Here is a 20,148-nt window from a genome sequence, read left to right as displayed (position 1 = left end):
CTAAAAATTATTGAGTAGATACTGCTGACAGATATGACTTTTGACAGCCAGAAATATTAATGCACAATTAGGGAGGACACCCCAAAAACACTGAGGAGTGCTACAAATTATTGAGTAGATACTGCTGACAGATATGACTTTTGACAGCCAGAAATATTAATGCACAATTAGGGAGGACACCCCAAAAACACTGAGGAGTGCTAAAAATTATTGAGTAGATACTGCTGACAGATATGACTTTTGACAGCCAGAAATATTAATGCACAATTAGGGAGGACACCCCAAAAACACTGAGGAGTGCTACAAATTATTGAGTAGATACTGCTGACAGATATGACTTTTGACAGCCAGAAATATTAATGCACAATTAGGGAGGACACCCCAAAAACACTGAGGAGTGCTACAAATTATTGAGTAGATACTGCTGACAGATATGACTTTTGACAGCCAGAAATATTAATGCACAATTAGGGAGGACACCCCAAAAACACTGAGGAGTGCTAAAAATTATTGAGTAGATACTGCTGACAGATATGACTTTTGACAGCCAGAAATATTAATGCACAATTAGGGAGGACACCCCAAAAACACTGAGGTGTGCTACAAATTATTTAGTAGATACTGCTGACAGATATGACTTTTGACAGCCAGAAATATTAATGCACAATTATGGGGGACACCCCAAAAGCGCTGGGGAGTGCCAAATATGAAGAAAAAATAATAAACCTCTATCCTCCTCTCTGCACTAGCGATTTTGGTTAGAGCAATTGCAAGAACAATATGGTATTCTCTGTCCCTGCTCTAATTAGCCTATGACTACACCCTGCTCTCTCCCTCTGTCAAATGGCGATGGATTGCTGTGGAGGCGTGTATTTATAAAGTTGAAGTATCGCGAGAACCGAGTCCCGAGATCCGACGACGTCACAATGACGTTCGGCCTCGATTTGGATTCGGAATGGGCGGGAGAGTACCGAGCTGCTCAGCTCGGTACTCGGATACCCAAAGTTCGGGTGGGTTCGGTTCTCGGAGAACCGGACCCGCCCATCTCTAAAATAAACCCACCCTCCCTCTTCCCTGATCTGAGCCCGACTGAAGATGGCGGCGGCAAGCGGGGAATTTATAAAATCCGAGTCTCGCGAGAATCCGACGGCGGGATTTGGAGCTCGGCCTCGCTTTCAGTGTTTCTCCCCGCCGGAAATACCCGAACAGTGCTCGGATCGCCGTCGGATACGCACTGTTCGGGTGGGCTCGGATTGCGATAATCCGAGCCTGCTCATCTCTAATAAAAAACAAAACGCATTATGCGTTTATGGAGGTTTCAGTATTGCATCCAAAGTTCTCCAGAAAAAAGCTTGACTGGAAACACCCCAAAAAAAAAAAAATCACACACCATAATAGTAATACTTGCATAAACCATTTGCAACTTGATCCTACCATAATGTCAGAGCAACCATAGCAGCTACGACTTTCCGGTCACTGAATAATTTTCAATCCACAATTATGTAGGTAAATATAAACACAGCTGTCCCAAAGAGGAAATTGGTGCCATTTTGGCCTACATCTGCATCACACCTTTTCAAACAAAAATAAATCCTACCAATTTCAATGGGCTTATTTAAACAAAACCATTTTCTTAGCTACAGCTGGTGAAGTTTATTTGGCCCATGAACTGCACATTTGCTTGTTCTAGACCCCACAGTGATGTGTATAATACATACATGTATTACCCCCTAATCTGGTTAAGTAAAATTAGCATAGAATGTGAGATTCTCACACGTCCATTTCTTTTCTTGGTGAAATGCTGTGAATAAAATCATTAACCCCATAAGATCAGATGGCAAGTGAATAGCAAGATGTCTATTTTGTAACATTGGTTGAATGTCTTACATTCTATGTTATTAGTCTGCAACTAAAAACGTGACAGCTATACTAGAACACAACGAATGTAATAATCCAACAGTGACTATAATTTTGTGCACTGGTAAAAAAATGGATTATATTTAATACAATATATTAAGCCACAAATAGTAATATCCATAGTTCCAAATAATAATAACATATACATATTACATCAATCGGTAGTATGCCCATTAAAACTAAACATAAATATATAAATATACAACACACCAGGTGAACCTATACATAAGTGCAATATCATAAAGTACATTTGGCGTTCCAATCTACCTTCAATGCCAAACCATGTCCAACTTTTACAGGATTCAGACAAAACCTGCCACCCTGCTTCAGCTTCCTCCTCAGCCTGTCGAGTACTGTGCTGTAATTTAAAACAAGCTGACAAGAAACTAACCTTCAAAATCAAAGAGAATATGTACTGTAACTAAAGCTGAGTGTTATGTCGCCTATGCTTTAAATGACACGGCAGCTGATATCTGAGAAAGTCTTTTGGTGTCTACAAATCGGATTGAATACTCACCAATGGATCTCGCCATACTTCTTTTAACTGGAGCATTGTGCAAGAAGGGAACCAACCAAGCTCTGACAGGTCAGGGGTCCTGATGGTAGCCGCTACTGAAAGGCAACAAATCCTTTTGCTGAGCTGGGCTAGTTAATGTGAGACGACTGACATTGGATCACAACAGGAAAATCTGTGTTACAATGCCAGGAAAGCCAGCTCCACCCAATCACCTCCGCCAAAAGTTCTCCTAGCAGCCTCACTCCAAAGATAGAGAGAATTTTACTCTCAGATTTCTGCTACAACTGAATGAAAGGCTGCACAGGATAAGCTTCTTTCAGTACAGCATCTCTAACCAGTTTGGGGGCAAGATCTGGTAATGGAGATGTGGAAAGTAGGATAAGCTCAGCTTTCTCTGTAATTAATCCACAGCTGAATGAAACTCACCAGTTCCCATGAATGTAGCAGGAAGCTGACCTGCCACTGGCAGAATACTTTACATATTAAGCAACACAGGTCCTACTGATGTCCACATACACAGCTAATAAAACAAATTCCTTCGCAATAAAACAAAAGAACTACTAATGTTACACATGCAATGCAGCTCTAAAAGGAAACACAGACAACACATATTAAGGATTTTTATATAAACCGGTTTTGTTTTTTTTACCTCAGCACAGAAAGCAGGATGGCAGCTCCTCCCACACAGGACCTCATATTAATAAGAAAATCAGCTCCTTGTGCAAAATAGCTTTTGTTATGTCAAAGTGACAACATGTGGTAGTAAGAAGGGTATTATTTTGTAACACTCCTGTCACTTACAGTGCATTTAAATTTCTTAGTCCTGTAACAGTTTTACACTGTTACTTTTCAAAATACAACGCGTATAATTAAAAGTAGTTAGAAATATTTCTCACATATGAAATCTCTTCTTAGGGCAAGTTTACAGAAGTTGAACGACACTTACTTTACCAGGTCCTTTAAGTGACCTTCCATTGCTGACTGATTCTCTTTCTGCATTGCATTAACAAGTTTAGTTCACTGAAAGAGGATATCAGGCCTATACAACCGTGTACAATGAAGGGAGAGAGAGAAGTCTTATGTAGTCAATGAATATGAAACAGAAAAGTCTGGTTCAGATGTTACAGCACAATGCCCTTTTCATGAAAGGGGCGATATGTCTGCAGAAAGTATTGGCACTGCCAGCAGTGTAATTATTGTACTATATAATATGAGAGCCAGGAAAAATAACTTGTTTTTTTTTGTTTGCTACAATTCAAAATTCCATGTATTAGAATGGTTGGTAGGTCACAGAATCGTTCATGCAGGGAACGTTGGTCACACACACAGCTGGGTAATCGCATGGGAGAAAAAGCCTCCAGCCCAGCCAATAGTGTACATTTATCATTAGAACAGCCAGGTTAAACTAAATAGATAAATCATATGGAGCCAGACAATACTTGGGAACGAAAAGTGGGGTGTGTTTGTATGTGTGAACTGACACAGAAAGCAAGACTAATTTAACAAAAAAGTGGAAAAGAATAACTAAATTGCCATATACAGTTAAATGATACGAGAAACCAAAGTATTTACATGTAGTTAACTATTAAAAAGACTCCATCATGAAAATGATTGTATAGGTAGCCTAACGCCACCAGACCACACACAAAAGTTAAATGTACCACAGCAGTTACAAAGGGTCGGTACTGCACAATACTTTGCACACATACAGCTTCTGTCTATTGTAAGTGACCCCCCAAGATGGAAGTTGAAATGTCTGACTATTTAGATGTTTGACTTTATAGTTCTTTATTGAGATGTTTAAAGCAAAGCAATCAAAAAAAGCTAATGCTTAGTCCCTTACTCTAGGTTTACCAGAACATAACTCTAGCATCTGAATCAAATCATACTGTATTAGAACAGCATTTTCCCTGAGGCATAATCATGTTTATAACCGCACTTGCTTATTTTTCCAAATGAAGTTTAATGTTGGAAAGCTGAATAACCTCCCTTATGGGATATGTTTTCTGTAAGTGGTCAAGAATGCAAGTCTTACAGGAACTTTTAATTCCTCACAGCAATGGTCGGCACACACCCCTTTTTCAAGTGGATAGACCTGAAATCCGTCTTTCCCAAATGCAAAACAAGGGAGTTGTGCTCTGCTAACAGCTCCCTGAATATCTGAATGTTAAAAACGCTGAGGCTCTCTTTCTCTAACCCCACTTGACCAAATAGTTCACACACCACTAAGCAGACATTTTGCCTGGTTTCTGACTTGCTTGAGCGATGAGACTAATCTTTCATGGGACATACAAGTGTACTTAGTTAATGTTCGGCAGCTGGAGAAAGGATGTATTTTTCATGATTCAGAGATCAGAAAGCTTAAGACTACTAAATGGGAGATGCATATTATAGTTTTCAAAGTTTAAATTTATATACTGGAACAGAGAACGTCCAAAACACCCCCACCCAAATGTTTCCATAGTGCTTCAGTTTGATATTAAACAAACTCCTTATTTACCCATGCGTAAATATTATTAATAACATTTATATAGTGCTTTTTAATAAAACAGACTGGGTACTAACAACCAGACAAAGAGATAAGAGGACCATAATTAGGGCTCTGTGAGAGTGTAAGCCACCCAGGGTGCAAACATGAAGTGGGGGCACAGGGAATTCATATTTTACATTAATTTGGTTAAAACTGAGGGTTCGGGGGCACCACATTCCCTTCTTGCCCCAGGCGCCAACATTTCTATATACAGCTCTGCCTATGGGATTATTATATCTTGATATATACGATATTACTAGATATATTCTACAGCAAATTAAGCATTCCTTACTGTAAAAACCCAATAATGGACAAAACAACTTTATTTTCATTTAGAATTCAGCCTCATATTAAATATTAATGTAGCAAATTAACCAGCAGTGGTCTACACTTAGGTAACAGGCATCCCCGCAAGCGTTATGTGACAGCTGGCAGTTAGATAGTTAACCTATTTGTGATGCAGTCACAGTCTGTGACCAGGCTCCTGATTAGGGACAAGTTAGAAGGAGCTACAATAGACAGGCATGTATTGTAATGTGCATTTTCAAAAAGTCAATAGTACATCTTAAAGGGGAGGGGGGGGGGATTCAGTTCAGCGCAAAGTCCCATTGAAGCCTTGCGTGATGTACTCATCTATAACACATAGCATCGAGGTGCAAGCAAAAATATGCAATATTTTAGTACCCCAATATCCATGAGGTGCCAGTGGAAATGGAATCTGTCCCAATAGTGAAAGAAGAGGGCAGGTCTAGCTTGCAGTATTAAGATTAGTGTGGAACTTATTTTGGTGTCAAAGAGGGATTGGTTACTATAATTTTCATATTCCCCAATAAATTGTGGCAGAAAACAGAGCTTGTGAGTAAACACTGAGGTTGCTGTTTTAAAGTCCCAAGCTGTATACTGGTACATTAATAAAACTATGAGAAGTAGCTGCCTGGCTGCAATAGGAGCAATCAACTGAATCCTCAAGAACAGTCCCCTTGTTTTATTGGCCCAAACCACCATCTACAGCAGGTTGCCACCAATGCACGGGGATCAACTCAAGTGTGCAGTCTCTCCCTTACCAGGTGAAGTGCCTACATATTCTTCATCTAGCTCTGCTCTACAAGTATTAGAGACTGTTCCACACAATCATTTAGTATCTCAATTAGTTATATATAAAGTTTCTCAGCTGCTGAAATAACAAATTCAATACAGGGTGGAAAAAGCAAACAGTGCTGTAGCGTGGTAACATTCATAAATATAACCTTTGTGCTTTTATCTCCAGTGGGTGTTGATATGCGAGTAATGTTGTACATCAACCAATCTGGGAGCTTTCCTGCTGAATAACTTTCCTCGAAGAACAAGCCGCTGGCTTATCCCTGTAGCTCTTTGCTACAACTTCATGTTTTGTCAATGTAGCCTGAGAGCAGTCAGGAAGAGCCAGTCATGAAGTGGGCTTGTCACAACCACTTGCTTGTTGCCATATCCAGAGCAGGGCGAGGGACATGGATATAGGTGTGTAAAAGAAGCATGTTTAAACATCGCATTATCTTACCTTTAAATAGGTGTCACATTATCTTACCTTTAAATAAATAGGTGCAGCCAATTAAGGGGACAGTAAGCAGCACAGAATTTTAAGAAATTGTGTTTGCATGCCACGCATTGTTCAAAAGATACTGCTTGGTAACGGTTAAAGTATTCTTCAGTTGTGTAACAATAATCCCAGTGGGTGGTACAATACCATTGATGTTGATGGCTGATTCACTTTTAAACACTGGCAACACAATCAATGTGGCATTGTCTATTGCGCATATTATTGAATCTTTGCTATTGGATACAAACGCAGTTCCCCTGTCACAAAAGCATTTTACCTCTTAAGCTCCCAAATTCTGGGTGCAGGGTTTTAAGTGGAGTTGTATGACATTGGAATAACGTGTTGTATTTTCCACACCCTGGCACTGTGGAATGCTGCCGCTCTCTAAGAAGGGAAAAATGCAGCCCTTGAAGTTATCTGACATCACCCAGGCTACTCCAGGATGGATTATCAGTGGGAAAGGTTCCCACATTTACGTTTGAAAACAAAGAACACAGATTAGGTGAACAGGGAGATTGATTTCTATGAAATTAGTTATGAAAATAAACGTTAAAATACATTTCCTTGCAATAATGGCCATGAAGGGCAGGAAGCAATAAAAAATTATTGTCTTAGCCGGGCTTATATTACAAGAAAAATAAACAACAAATCTGAAGTTGTTACATGTAAGAAGCATTTCTATTAAAGCAAAGGCAGCATGTCTCCAGCTGCTAATGAATGACAATCCTTGGCGCGCTCCGCTACAGCCTGCCTAATGGTGGTTCAACAGCACCTGAAAAATACTGAACCCTTATACTGCCCATTAGCCGTGGTCACAGTAGACATCATGGTTATACTAGGGCTACACATGTTGATACAGACAGTTGTCTGTGGTCTATTACTCTCTACTGCATTTACCAGGAGACTTTATGTGCCAGAAGAACCATGGACACATGAAGATGCATCCATATCATTAAGTTGAATGTGTATTACAGAGGTGTGTTACATATGAAACAAAATTCAAAGACGTGGAGGCAAAAGACGTGTTCAGTGTGTCGCTTGTATGGAAAAGATCACATACTATAGACCAGACCTTTTTACAAAAATATTGGTTCCATGGCTCTTTAGAGAACATAGGAATGCCCATGCCCGATGCTAGCGTTAGGCATGTGTCTAGGGAACTGGGACTTTGGCGGCACTAAGAATACGACGACCATCAGGCATATAATGATGATTATATGTAATGCCAATTCAAAAGCGTCTGGCCGTCGCACAGCTTTGTTAGTTACTGACTTTTATCTAGGAGAGGCAGCAACGCCCCTCCAAGCCACACATGTGTGAGAGTTGGGACCAGCCTTTTTATGCAAGCTCCGCCCGGGGAGGAGCAGAAAGAGAAGATGTACTCTATGGTTGCCTGCAGGACCAATCAGGCACTCTCATGTGCCGACATCCGCTTGGAAGATGGTGAGAAGGGGGGGGGGGGGAGGTGCTCTTAAGGTCATTGGGATGGACAACTGGACTATTAATTTACTGATAGGGTGACATTTCACTGCTCCAAACAACAATTACATATTATAATATATAAAAGTTATATATATATATATATATTTTGTGTTCAATTTTGAATGGTGCTCTTATCTCTCCTAGGCTAGTTTTGCAAGGGGGTAATAATTTAATGGTGTTTGGGAACTACCAGTTTATTAGTGGGGGGCTATAAGATAATAATGGAATCATGGTGGCGTCTATTACTTTAAGGTGTGGTGATGAGACTATAGATTTTTAGTGCTGGGATGATTTGGAGGTTATTAATTGAATGTGGGGATGAATTTGTGGAGAATGATGGGTATTTATTAAAGATGAATATTAATTAGTTAATGTTGGTGCAGTTTGGAATGGAAATAGGTAAATTTATTATTATTATTAATATTATTTATTATGCGAGTACTATTAAAGTCAGAGCTTGTTGTAGAGAGGAATGCCAAATTATTAAACATAGGTGCTGTTAATTTAATATTGGGGCTGGCTGGGGGGAGGAAGGCCCAAAGTGTTCCCTCATTACTAAACATGTTGACTGCAAGGGTGGTATGTCCTGCTTAACACTGCTCCGCTCTGAAAGGGCAAGCTACATGCCCCTAAACTACTAGTCATGCGGCATTGCCCATGTATTTGAAGGGGATAGGAATAGATTGGAGAGCAGTGTAGAACATTCTAAAAGGAAAGCCACTCCCCTTGTAAAATGGACATGGCCACTCTGACAGTATGGTGCGGAAACCCATCTCTAGAAATCCTGCATTAAAAAAAAAAAAGCACATTTTCTATTAATTTATTTTCAAAACTCAAATGTGTGTATGATGATCTGAGAAGAGGGTATTAGGGAGAACAGGAGAGGTAGGCTGAAGTTTTGACTAGGGCACCGCAAAACCATACTTGCCAACGCTTCCGGAATGTCTGGGAGACTCCTGAAGGTCGGGTTGGTCCAACGGACTCCCGCGAGGGCAGACAAGTCTCCCACATCCCGCAACTGCCTAGCTTAAATGATGCGATTTGCGGTGAATCGCGTCATTTTGGCCCCGCCCCCTGCATCAAAACAACATTTCCGTTGCGGGGGCCAAAGTGACATGTTTGGTTGTGCCCCATCGCCTCCCGCCCCTCTCCTGGACTACACTTGCCGAAAGTAGGCAAGTATGCGCAAACCCTTGCACCGGAAATACCCCTCTTCTGCCTTGTACCTCACCTTGAACAGTCCCATTTAACCACTTTCTTGTTCATCTTATCCATTGATCCACAAACAGGTCTCCATGTCACAGCTCCTATCTCCATTTGCAACCATTATATCTGTTATCCCCCTCCCATCCGTTCTCCCTCCCATGCTGACCTTGTTCATATTTTTGAAAACCATGGACCATGTACTGTATGTTGTTTTCATTATTATACCAACTGTAACTGTAACTTGTCTTCTTTGAAAGAATAAGTTAAAGAAAAAAAAAAGGTGAGGCTGTGGCACTTACACTAAATGTAATGAATGGAGTCCTGTTTAGTACACAAAAGCAAATGAAACGTGAATATGCGCTTTTGATACACTGAACAGGACTCCATTCAGAGAATTACCTGCTCTCAACCTAAAAACCACATGATAGTTGTGGTGTACCAACATCAGCTACTTCCTGAGGAACCAACCCAAATCTATAAGTACAGTGTCAGCACTTGTCAGTGTAAAGCAGATCTCTGTTTTCGCTTTTGCACCGTTTAATACACCGCGAGCACCTCTGCCAGGAGAACATATACTAAGAGATAAACTGCACCCTTCCTACTTGTCATTGCTCCAGCTGACAGCCATGCAACTGGCACAAGCATATGTTAACACACTGAAACAGGCTATATTTTGTATTCATTTAACTGCTGTTTTGACACTATAATAAAGGAAGGAAAAAGGTGGGAAAAATCACACCCATTCAGAAATTCTTTAAAAGGTCTCAAGCAGATTTATTTTACATTTCCTGTTTGGAATCCTAAACAGACCACGTAATCCCATTGACACTAATAAGATGTTTCCTTCCAAGTGCTGCTGTTGCCAGTGGTTCAATTAACTCTTAATTACTTGGAAGTAGTGTGCCCACCTTTCCTTAATAAAGCTAAAGGATGTATTAGAGAATTCTACTTACAGTGTATCTTCATCAGTATAAAACTTTCTATACACAGACAAGGAACAGTAGTAAATAAAACTTCTTTATTTGCAGTAATAATGAAATGCTGTGGCACACTTGGTGACTCCACGATCAGGGGAGGGCTAGCAAAGTTTAGCCCAGGGGGCAAGATTCGACTGAGCAGCCTTTTAGGAACAAAAAATGCAGGTGGTCCAGTGACCCAGCCCAAGGTAGCCAACTATGGGACTACTCCAGGGGGGCAGATGCCCTGCTGCCCCCCCCCCCTTCAGCCCAGCCTACCCCTGTCATCGATGACTGTATATGGTTGTGGGCACAATGCATTCTTCTGTCAAACACAGAAGTGCCTTGTTGTAAACTTGCTGGGTAATCAAAAATGTTTCTGTAAAGTGCATTGTTTAACGGAATCAAGGCAGGAGCTTGGAACCTTATCAAAATCTTAAACATTAAAAAATCCAAAACTTATTCTATTATATCGCACTATCAAACAGACATTCACCAACTCAGATGTAAATAATCTGTCTCATAGCTGGGAAACTGCAACGTGCCATTGTAAAACTGTTGTATTGCTTTTGCTGCAAGAGTTGTAAATGTCTCTGCACACATTTCCCGTCTACACCTAACCAGGTGCTGTTGTAAAACACCTCCTCGCTTACCTTAGTGAGGAATAATTTGCAGACAGTACTGTTACTTGGTACTTCTACTAAGGGAACTTTTACCATGAGTCTGAAAGAGTGTTTCCAACTACATATTGGTTCACAATTAAATTAAGTAATGTCTAATTTAGTTGACAGCTCAGTAATAGACATGTTCCAAAATATTAGAAAAGCCTGGGGGTAAATTGATCAAGCTGCAAGTTTGAAAAAGTGAAGATGTTGCCTACAACAACCAATTAGATTCTAGTTCTCATGTATTTAGTATAGTCTACAAAATGGCTTTTAAATGCACGTTTGCATTTAAAAGCCACTGCCGCCTTAAATCTCCCCTGCAAAGTCGATTTCCGGCGACTTGCAGAAACCGATGCTTCACATATTAACCCTTTAGAATTTGGATGGTTGCTATAGGCAACATCTCCACTGTTTCAAACCCGCAGCTTGATGAATGTAACCCTGGATCTTCATTTCTGTGCATGCATCGTTGAATTAGCCCATCTGTTGCTAGTCTGACTTCGTTATCCTCTATCATGGGTGGTGCAGAACCTTCAAGCAGCACAGCTGCAAAGCAAATGCACTGCCAGGATACAAGAGCTGAGCTTTTTTGTGTGTGTTGCACCTATATGAGAAAACATTGAATATTTAGGGGCTCCATGCTTTTTAAAGATGTCCACAAAAAGTAAAATGCGTATTGTTAATCCCAAGTAACAGAACAGCCTCTTCATTATCCTGCTGCAGTAAAGTTTCAAACAGCTGTGGGACTAAAAACTGGGCGCAACCTGCTAATAAGCTCAAAAAAAGAAAAAGAAAAAAAAAAGTGAATTTTTTTTTTTTTTTTTTAATTAAATGCCCCTAAGGATTTGGACAGTGAGAGGTAGCTGTGTTTGTACTGGACCCAAGTCATTCTTCTAGGTGAGCAGAGGTAATCCTTTACCATTATGAGGCTCATGTTAAGTTATATGCAAATTGTGTTTCTGGCATACAATACGCTTGTTTACATCTGTGCATGTGCACAAGCCATTAGTTTCAGAAATAGTGCTTTTTCATTGAAATAAAAAAGTGCATTTTACACCGGAAACCATACTTGCCAACCCTCTCGGAATGTCCGGGTAAGTCTCCCGGACTCCCGGGAGAGAAGGCAAGTATCCCGCATACTGCAATTTACTTGCCAAAATTATGCAATTTGCAGCGAATTGCGTCATTTTGGCCCCGCCCCCCGCTACAAAATTAGGTTTTTGTTGCGGGTGTGGGGCCAAAATGACAAGCTAGAACACGCCACGTCCCATCCTGACCTCCAACCACTGCCCTTGCCCGGGATCTCCCAAAATTCACTATTAAAAGGTGAGCAAGTATACCGGAAACACAATCTGCATTCAACTTAACATGAGCACCTATATATTTACTTTGGGTTGTCACCTCTTCGTGTAAATAATATTTTTGAACCAATCTGGACAAGGTAAAATGTGAACACTAATTATGCACAAATAACCTTATTTTTTTGTGTCGTTGCATATATGTGACTAGCAATAATGTGTATGCCTTTTTAGTATAGAACCAAAAGAAACCCAGAACATTCTTTTCAAGCACATGACAAAAAAAACATCACCCATTAAATAAAGTATAAAAATAACCTAAATCTGCTGGGAGAAATCTACTTACATCAGTCAATGACAATGAGCAGAAGATTATTGAAGAAAAAAGATAAGATCCGCACCTGCAGCATTCATGATACATTTGTACCAGGAAGAACCAGGATGATCAGTCATGTTAGGAGAATGTTAATCTGTTGAGACTGTTTAATGTAACAAACGCTGTACAATTAGTATTATATTATTTTCCTCAATTCGTCACTGGTTAAAATTAGAGCTGTTCACTGACCCCCCCTGTTTGGTTTTGGGTCTGGATTAACTGTGTTTTGGCTTTGGCAAAACCACCCTCGTGTGTTTCGGATCCTTAATTTTTTTCTAAAAATACCTATTTTTTTCTAAAATCACAAAATTTGGCTCTTTTTTTTGTTCCTACATTATAAACCTTAACAACATTAATTTCCAGTCAATTTTTGTCAAGTGACAAGAACACTGCTACCCCTCCTGTTTCTGTATGAGCAATGTCACTGGAGAATGGAGAGGGACAAGAACACTGCAATGGCGCTGGATCTTCTGGGAAGAGAGGTACTTATGGAATCCAAAACCTGCAAGATCCGACAACGCAACGATGACGTTTTACCTCGATTCAGATCCGAGGACGCGCAAAAGTACAGAGGCCTACTCGGATCCCCTAAGTTCGGGTGGGCTCGGTTTTCAGAAAACGGAGCCCGAGCATCTCTAGTTAAAATAGGTGCTAATAGTTTCAAAACTTTATAATCTTTGTTGACTCAAGATAAATTGGAATGGATTAGACTAGCAAATCATGCATAATTCTGGTATATAATATTTAAACTTTCCTCTAACATTTTCTAATACTACTCAAATGGATCAAATCTGGCGTTTAACCTGGTTTGGAAAAAACTTTAATACAGCTCTACTATTACTAAAACCAGGTAGGTACAAAATCAATTTAGCTATGGCACACAGCAAATGTTGTTAAACAGCTGAAGTCGCTAAAGACTCTGCTGGCGTTATATAAATAAATATTGACAATGATGATGGTGATGTTGATGAAGTTGGCCACATGCTGACCATGAAATAAAGAGCCTTACTATAATGCCCTTGAACCACATGACCAACATCCCTGATAATAATCAGATGTCAGATATGTATAGAGAGTAATATGTGAGGCAAAGCAAATTGTGGGATCACTTGCAGTCTTCTAGGTAACAAATGTTCTGAACAGGTTTTGAAATTTTAAGTGGAACATCTGCTTTACTATTTTGGTTGTTCATCCTATTTCAGCAGACGTATTTGCCCATTGTGAAGAGCTTTGTGTCCGGTTATAGAATGGGAAACAAATACTTAATCCCACTTTCCATTGCAGTCTGGGAATGCAGCCTCATTGCCTTGTGCCTCATACTTTAGCAATGTTACTGGTTCATTGTGAACTGACGAGGCTGCATTCCCACTTTAAAGGCTGCAGCTGTCTTGTAGAGTAGGCTCTACCGGCTGGCTCCAGAAATATAAATTGTTTTGTTCATCCTGCATTATAAAACATTAAAAGGTTTCTACAATTACAAATGAAAAATAAAGAAACAAAGACGCAAACATTTTGTAATATCCAGCAAACATCCAGAATGTTTTCATGGTCTCAATTTTTTTTTTAAAAAAAGCAGAACGCACCTTTCTTGCGTCACATTTCCATCACCAGCAAAAAGGGGACTCATTTGTAAAATATTTAGAATGTTATAAAATCGACGTACAATGCATACATAGTATTTTTAGTAGTGAATGTAACATATGGTAGGAGCAGGTAAAATATTCAGAGTCACACAGGCATTTCAGGCATGTCCGAGCAAGCATGAAATGTTTTGGCACAGGCCCAATATATGGTTCAACTTCACTTGCGCTGCCAGTTGCTTTAGACGAAGGAATGTTACTCGCATTCAGAACATAAACTAGAAAGTCGATAGGCAGACAAATGGCATTCAGACAAAACAAAACACTTTTCATGGGAAATCTGTGGCTATGCCACAGGTAACATTATACAAGGGGCAGAGATTCCAAGTCTGGATGTTAGGTGTGTTCATAGGAAAGATATGCAGGAAGGAAAATGTAAAAAACTAGAAGGGTTAGCATCTGAGATTGTTATTAGCAATGGGACAAAAAGTTAACCCATAGATTGGCTTGCAGTCCGCTTGGATCACACTTCCATGTCTTATACTGAATATTATACTGTAATACAAGCCTTCTCATTTATCCCCAGGTAAATTCTCTGCACAAAAATACATTAACATGTTTTTGTTCCTTTAGAAATCACCTCCTTTAAGTTGCCACTCTTGCTGCCAGAATTGCACTGTGTTTTAAGCTGGCGGTATAAAGAGCCGGTATTCATATGCTTAGTAGCAAGCCATTGTGTGAGGGACAATCACTTCATACTTGACTACTCTTTTGGAATGTCCAGGAGACTCCCAAATTTCGGGGAGTTCTCCAAGACTCCTGACACCCTACTGATTCCCACCCATCTCCCTAGAGAACTGGTAGGGTCATTGATGACAGGACACACTGCAATATGCATTGTCATGCCCCCTGCAGCTCGTCTCCGGAAGAACCAATCAGACGCTTTCATGTCTGTGACTACATCTTCCAGCTGGTCCTCCTATATCATGTAGCCTCACATAGCCCTCCCTGACTTTCAGCTGGGTGAGAGAGGAACCAAATAACTCCTGGAAACAGTGACAACATGGATCAACCCCTGGGTTACCGGAGAGGGCTAGAAGCATGTTACTCAAATTTAGCAAATAGATGGTAATGTGGCTTTAAATAAATTTACTATATACACACTTTATAAAATGACTTCTCAATAAAAAAAAAATGACATGTCAATCAAAATCAAGAGATGAAGAAAGGAGTAGTGGTTCACTCAGCAAAACAGATTAAGTGGGAGGTTGCAGACTTGCTACAGGAGACAGATTCTGTCAGCATTTAGGCATTTTAAATTCTTTTGAGGAAACACATTTCACAGCTTACAAGCAAGTGATACTTTACATGTTGCCAAGGACTCTGGTTTTGTAATTATGTGGTCCCGTTGTTTATTCGCCATAATTGCTTATAATTTTTCCACCCTCGTTATTATTTCTGGCCAATAGAGACCGGTGTTGTTTATTTTACATATATATCTAAATTAGCATAGTGCAAATTCATTTCGGAAGTACCGCCATTGCCCAATGTGAAGCATTCATTGCTGGTGAAGTCAACACAAGCAGTAGAAGACAAAACTAATAAATCCCTTAATGACCTGAGCAGGCGCGGGCTGGGAGAGGAAAGCCCGGGGGGCACACAGGCGGCCGCATCACATGAAACGGGATGCGGCCACGTCATTGATGACGCGGCCGCATCGCCTGTCATCAGATGCAGCCGCCGGTGAAAATTAGGCATATTGCATCCGAGGGCCGGCCGGCCTACACCCTGGCCCTAATAGCGGTCTGCCTGAGCGGCCCGGGGTGGCGCTGCCCCCCTGCCCAGCCCGCCCCTGGACCTGAGTACTCTGCAGCTTCGTAACCAGACACAGTTTAGCATTTTCAAACAATAACTTTATTTGTTATGGTATCTGAGTGAATTTTCTATTTTTCAGTGACAGGGGTACTTTCTTTCGGTAGCTTTTTATATGATTATTGTATTATTCTTTTGCTATTTTAGCTTTTATAACCTTAAACACACTTTCCCTTTATTATTTTCAAACAGTTAGTGCACACTTAGAAATAGGTCCTTAAAAAGTGTCTCCCTATTTCTCCTGCTTATTTTGATATCTAATATGTCATTTTCTGTAATGTCTGGGAAGGTAAAGGGCAGCTATAAGCAACAGGGGGCCCTTCGAGTTTTCACCTACGACCCTAGCTCCTTTCTGCTTTATTGTCAGGTCTGTTATAGCTTGTAACACATGTTTAAAATGTCTGCTGATATGTTATTAATAGGTGGCTCTTTCTTTGATTAAATGTATAATTTAAACTTATTATTATTATCATCCTTTATTTATAGGGCACCACAAAATGTCCGCAGCGTCGTACAGAGACAGACATAAGAAAATATGGGGTAAAAACAGTATTGAACATTAAAACAAATACTATCAGGACTTCAAACACTCCAAACATAACTTGCATAGTGATGTAGGAGCAGAAGAATAGGTAAAGAAACAGGAGGGAAGAGGGTCCTCCTTGTAAGAGCTTACATCCTAGAGGGAGGGCTCATAAGAGCTTACATCCTAGAGGGAGGGAGGGCAAACAGACAGGAGGCACAAAGAGAGTCAGAGGAGGGGATCGAGTGCAAGAGAGGGGAGGGAGAGAGAGAAAGGCTAAGGTAATCAAGTAAGGATAGAAGATTAGGTGGATGGCTGGTAGGCTTTGAGGAAAAGATGAGTTTTGAGTGCCCGCTTGAAGGAGCACAAATTAGGGGACAGTCGGATGGAGCGTGGTTGGTCGATCCAATGAAGAGGGGCAGTCCGGGAGAAGTTTTTTCTATTCTGGAGTTGGAAGAGATGATCAGGGTAGAGGAGACGGGACGGTGATTGGCCAACTGCAGGGAACAGGATGGAGTGTGAATGGAGAGGTGGTTAGAAATGTAAGGGGCAGTGGAGTGGGAGACTGCCTTGTAGGTGAGTGAGTGGAGTTTGAAAAGGATTCTGTAGGGGGAAGAGGGAGCCACTGAAATACTAATGTGCAGTCTATTAGAATGTTTTAATGTTAGAGGTCCAGCCCACTTGGCCCCTGAAGTTTGCCAGGTTGCCTATCACTGGAATAGGGGCTATAAATGGGCATGGGTGAGTTTTTTTTAGATGTTTTTCTTTCATCTTTTTATTTCTATTTCTTTTTACTTCTACTTTGTTATTTAAGAATGTACAAAAATAGGTTTATTTTTTCAGCAAATGATTATTTAAGCTACAATTAGAAATGACACCAACAGTTATGCTTTTTAATCTAACACGGCAAATAGGTTTAAGAGCCTGACCATCGGCTATAAAAAGGAGGTGAGAGGTTATTAAACATCATGGACTAGACACTATGATCTCACATAAAGAAACTTTCACACTGAATACTTTACACTGTGTGCCTACTAATGATCACGCCGTTACGTCTTGTCCCACCCCCTGAACTTCTGTGAGGAGCCCAAAAATCGGGAGCCTACCGAACATTCTGGGGGAGAAGCCAAGTATGATTTATGTCCCTATGGGAGATGAGAGTTTAGCCAGGCACTGAACAGTCATATGTGTGTGCAGCCAAATTTTACAGAGCTCCATGACCTACACATACATGGACATCTTAAAAGCCGGCTGTAGTGTCTGTCAACTGGATACTGAAGTAGTTCATTTATATAAGGAAACTTGTAATTTAAGTACACGTTTGTGAAACTGTGGTAACATTTTGCACAAATTGAGGTTTGTGGAACATTTCTCAGAGGTGTAAAGTTCTCAGGATACCATCTTCCAAATGTCTCTCATTGTCACTTGACCTCTCTTATCAAAGGAATCACACATATGTGTGGAATACAACCTCCGCTATGTATATGCCTATGTGTCTATGCAATCAATGATTTTTACATTCTTATAGTCTACAATCTCACCATACCCAAGAAAATATATACAACAAAACAACACAGGACCTTTGTTTTATAATGGCACAAATTACATTTACTGGCTTCACATACAGACTCCCACTGATTTGGAAATCTTATCCACTGGCAGTAACATAATAGGCATATAGTGAAGAACCTGAGAACCAAAATAGGATATTGTTTGACTTTTGCAAGGAAATGTGATCGATTCAGACTATATATGTGAGAGAGGGGAAGAGAAAAGAAAGGCAAAATAAATACACTGTAATGCAGACATAATGCTTGCTTGACGACAGCTGCTAAAAACATAAACACATTAATTTGTTTCACCATGGCACACTATGTTGAAGGTTTCCCTACAACTTAAACTAATATTATCCTGCACTTCATCACAATTCAATATTACTTTTTCCTTAAGAAAATAGCATGGATGGAGTTGTATAGCAATTAATGATGCAGTGTAGCTAGTTAGAAAATATGCTTTGGTAATCAAGCTGTTCGTCAAATGCTGCACCATAGTCAAGACAGTGATGTTTTAATTAGTGATGCTCGGGCTCGCTTTTCTGAAAACCGAACTGAGGGGATCCGAGCGGACTCGCTAGCCGGCTCAGTACTTTCGCGTGTCCTCGGATCTGAAGCGAGGAAAAACGTCATTGTTGCGTTGTCGGATATCCATAAGTACACCTCCCTCCCTCAGGAGATCCAGTGCCATTGCTCATACAGAAACAGGAGGGGTAGCAGCGTTCTTGTCACTTGACAAAAATTGACTGGAAATGAATGTTATTGAGGTTAATAATAATGTAGGAACAAAAAAAAAAGCCAAATTATGTGATTTTAGCAAATAAATAGGGATTTTAGAAACAAATAGGGATCCAAAACCAAATCAAGCGAGGGCGGTTTTGCCAAAACCAAAACGCAAAGTTAATCCAGATACAAAACCAAAACACGGGGGTCAGTGAACATCTCTAGTTTTAATCTTTCAGAAAGTGATGTGGGCGCTATTATGTATTATATATCAAAGATTGTGCATCACTGTGCTAAATAATATTCCTGAAATAACTGTAGGGTATACACTTAAAGCGAACACACATTTATGTTTTTCAAACAACAAGTTTAGCACTTTATTCATCATGAATATGATATTTCTAGGATGTCCTCATATCTTTCGTCTCTCTTTGCATAATGTCTCTAAGGGGGACATATGGAGTTATATACATAATTAGAATGCATTTACATTTCAGCACTCAAGCTCGTTCCCAAGGAAAGTGTTACCTGATCTGAGAACTTGGGAGGTAAGATTATTTTATGAACAAGCATCCTAAAAAGAGGGGTGTTCTAAGGCTTCTCTGCATGCCACTTGCAAACTATACCTTACAAACAGCAGATTGAAGAAGAGTAACAAGGAGACAGGGTTTGAGTGACAGTTTAGCAGACATGCTCTGCAGAAATGCACTCTATTTATTGATTTATATAGAGGCTGCGGGGCTTATGTTAAATTGAACACAAATTGCATCCCTGGAGTATAGTGCGTATTTTTATATCTGAGTATGCGCAGAAAGCACTCATTTTGGATTCAGTGTTTTGTGTGCTTGCCCAGAAGTTAAAAAAAACAACAACAAAAAACGTATTACACGCCAAGAACGCAATTCGCATTTAACTTAACATAAGCCCCTGGGACAATAATGTCACAACAAATCAAAACAACTGCATTCTCAGCTTTTCTTTAGCTATATGATCCCACCAGGACTGTGTGCTTAAGATGCGGTCCTTTAATGATATGCCCAGTACATAGCCAAGTAGGTGATGCAGGTAGGTTAGAAAAAAAAAACAACAAACAGACACATCAACAAAACCTTATATTAATAGTTACTTCATTTTGGATTTGTGTGTGTTCACTCCCAAACATGGCACACAAGGTTGTTTGACACTCAGGGCAGTTTTAGTGAGGCACCATAAACAAATGCTAAATCCAGCTACTGTACACAAAGTGTGCCTCTGGGGAAAATAATTTTGTGCAGAACATTCACAACCTGATGTACACAGTTTTCAATGGGCCGCCACAGCCTACTGCCAATCTATAATATAGCTTAAATAGAGAGTGGGCCAGTATTAGTATGT

At 40.1% G+C, this 20,148-nt stretch overlaps 1 protein-coding gene across 2 annotated transcripts in view; it reads right to left on the bottom strand.

Annotated features, from left to right (window-relative positions):
• MID1 (midline 1) overlaps positions 1–20,148 on the bottom strand; it is a 251,374-nt gene that overhangs the window by 122,159 nt on the left and 109,067 nt on the right. The window contains exon 1 of one of the 2 annotated variants that reach the window (XM_075196452.1): positions 2,435–2,874. The exons of the other annotated variant lie outside the window; for it this stretch is intronic. The gene's annotated coding sequence lies outside the window, so the exon portion shown is untranslated. Of the gene's footprint in view, positions 1–2,434; positions 2,875–20,148 lie in introns of those variants that run through there. 2 annotated transcript variants of the gene reach the window in all.

Source organism: Mixophyes fleayi, chromosome 2 (genome assembly GCF_038048845.1).
Source record: "Mixophyes fleayi isolate aMixFle1 chromosome 2, aMixFle1.hap1, whole genome shotgun sequence".
In the NCBI taxonomy this organism is placed as follows: domain Eukaryota; kingdom Metazoa; phylum Chordata; class Amphibia; order Anura; family Limnodynastidae; genus Mixophyes; species Mixophyes fleayi.
Note: the sequence above shows the minus strand (reverse complement) of the source record. Positions and strands in the feature narration are given on the sequence as shown.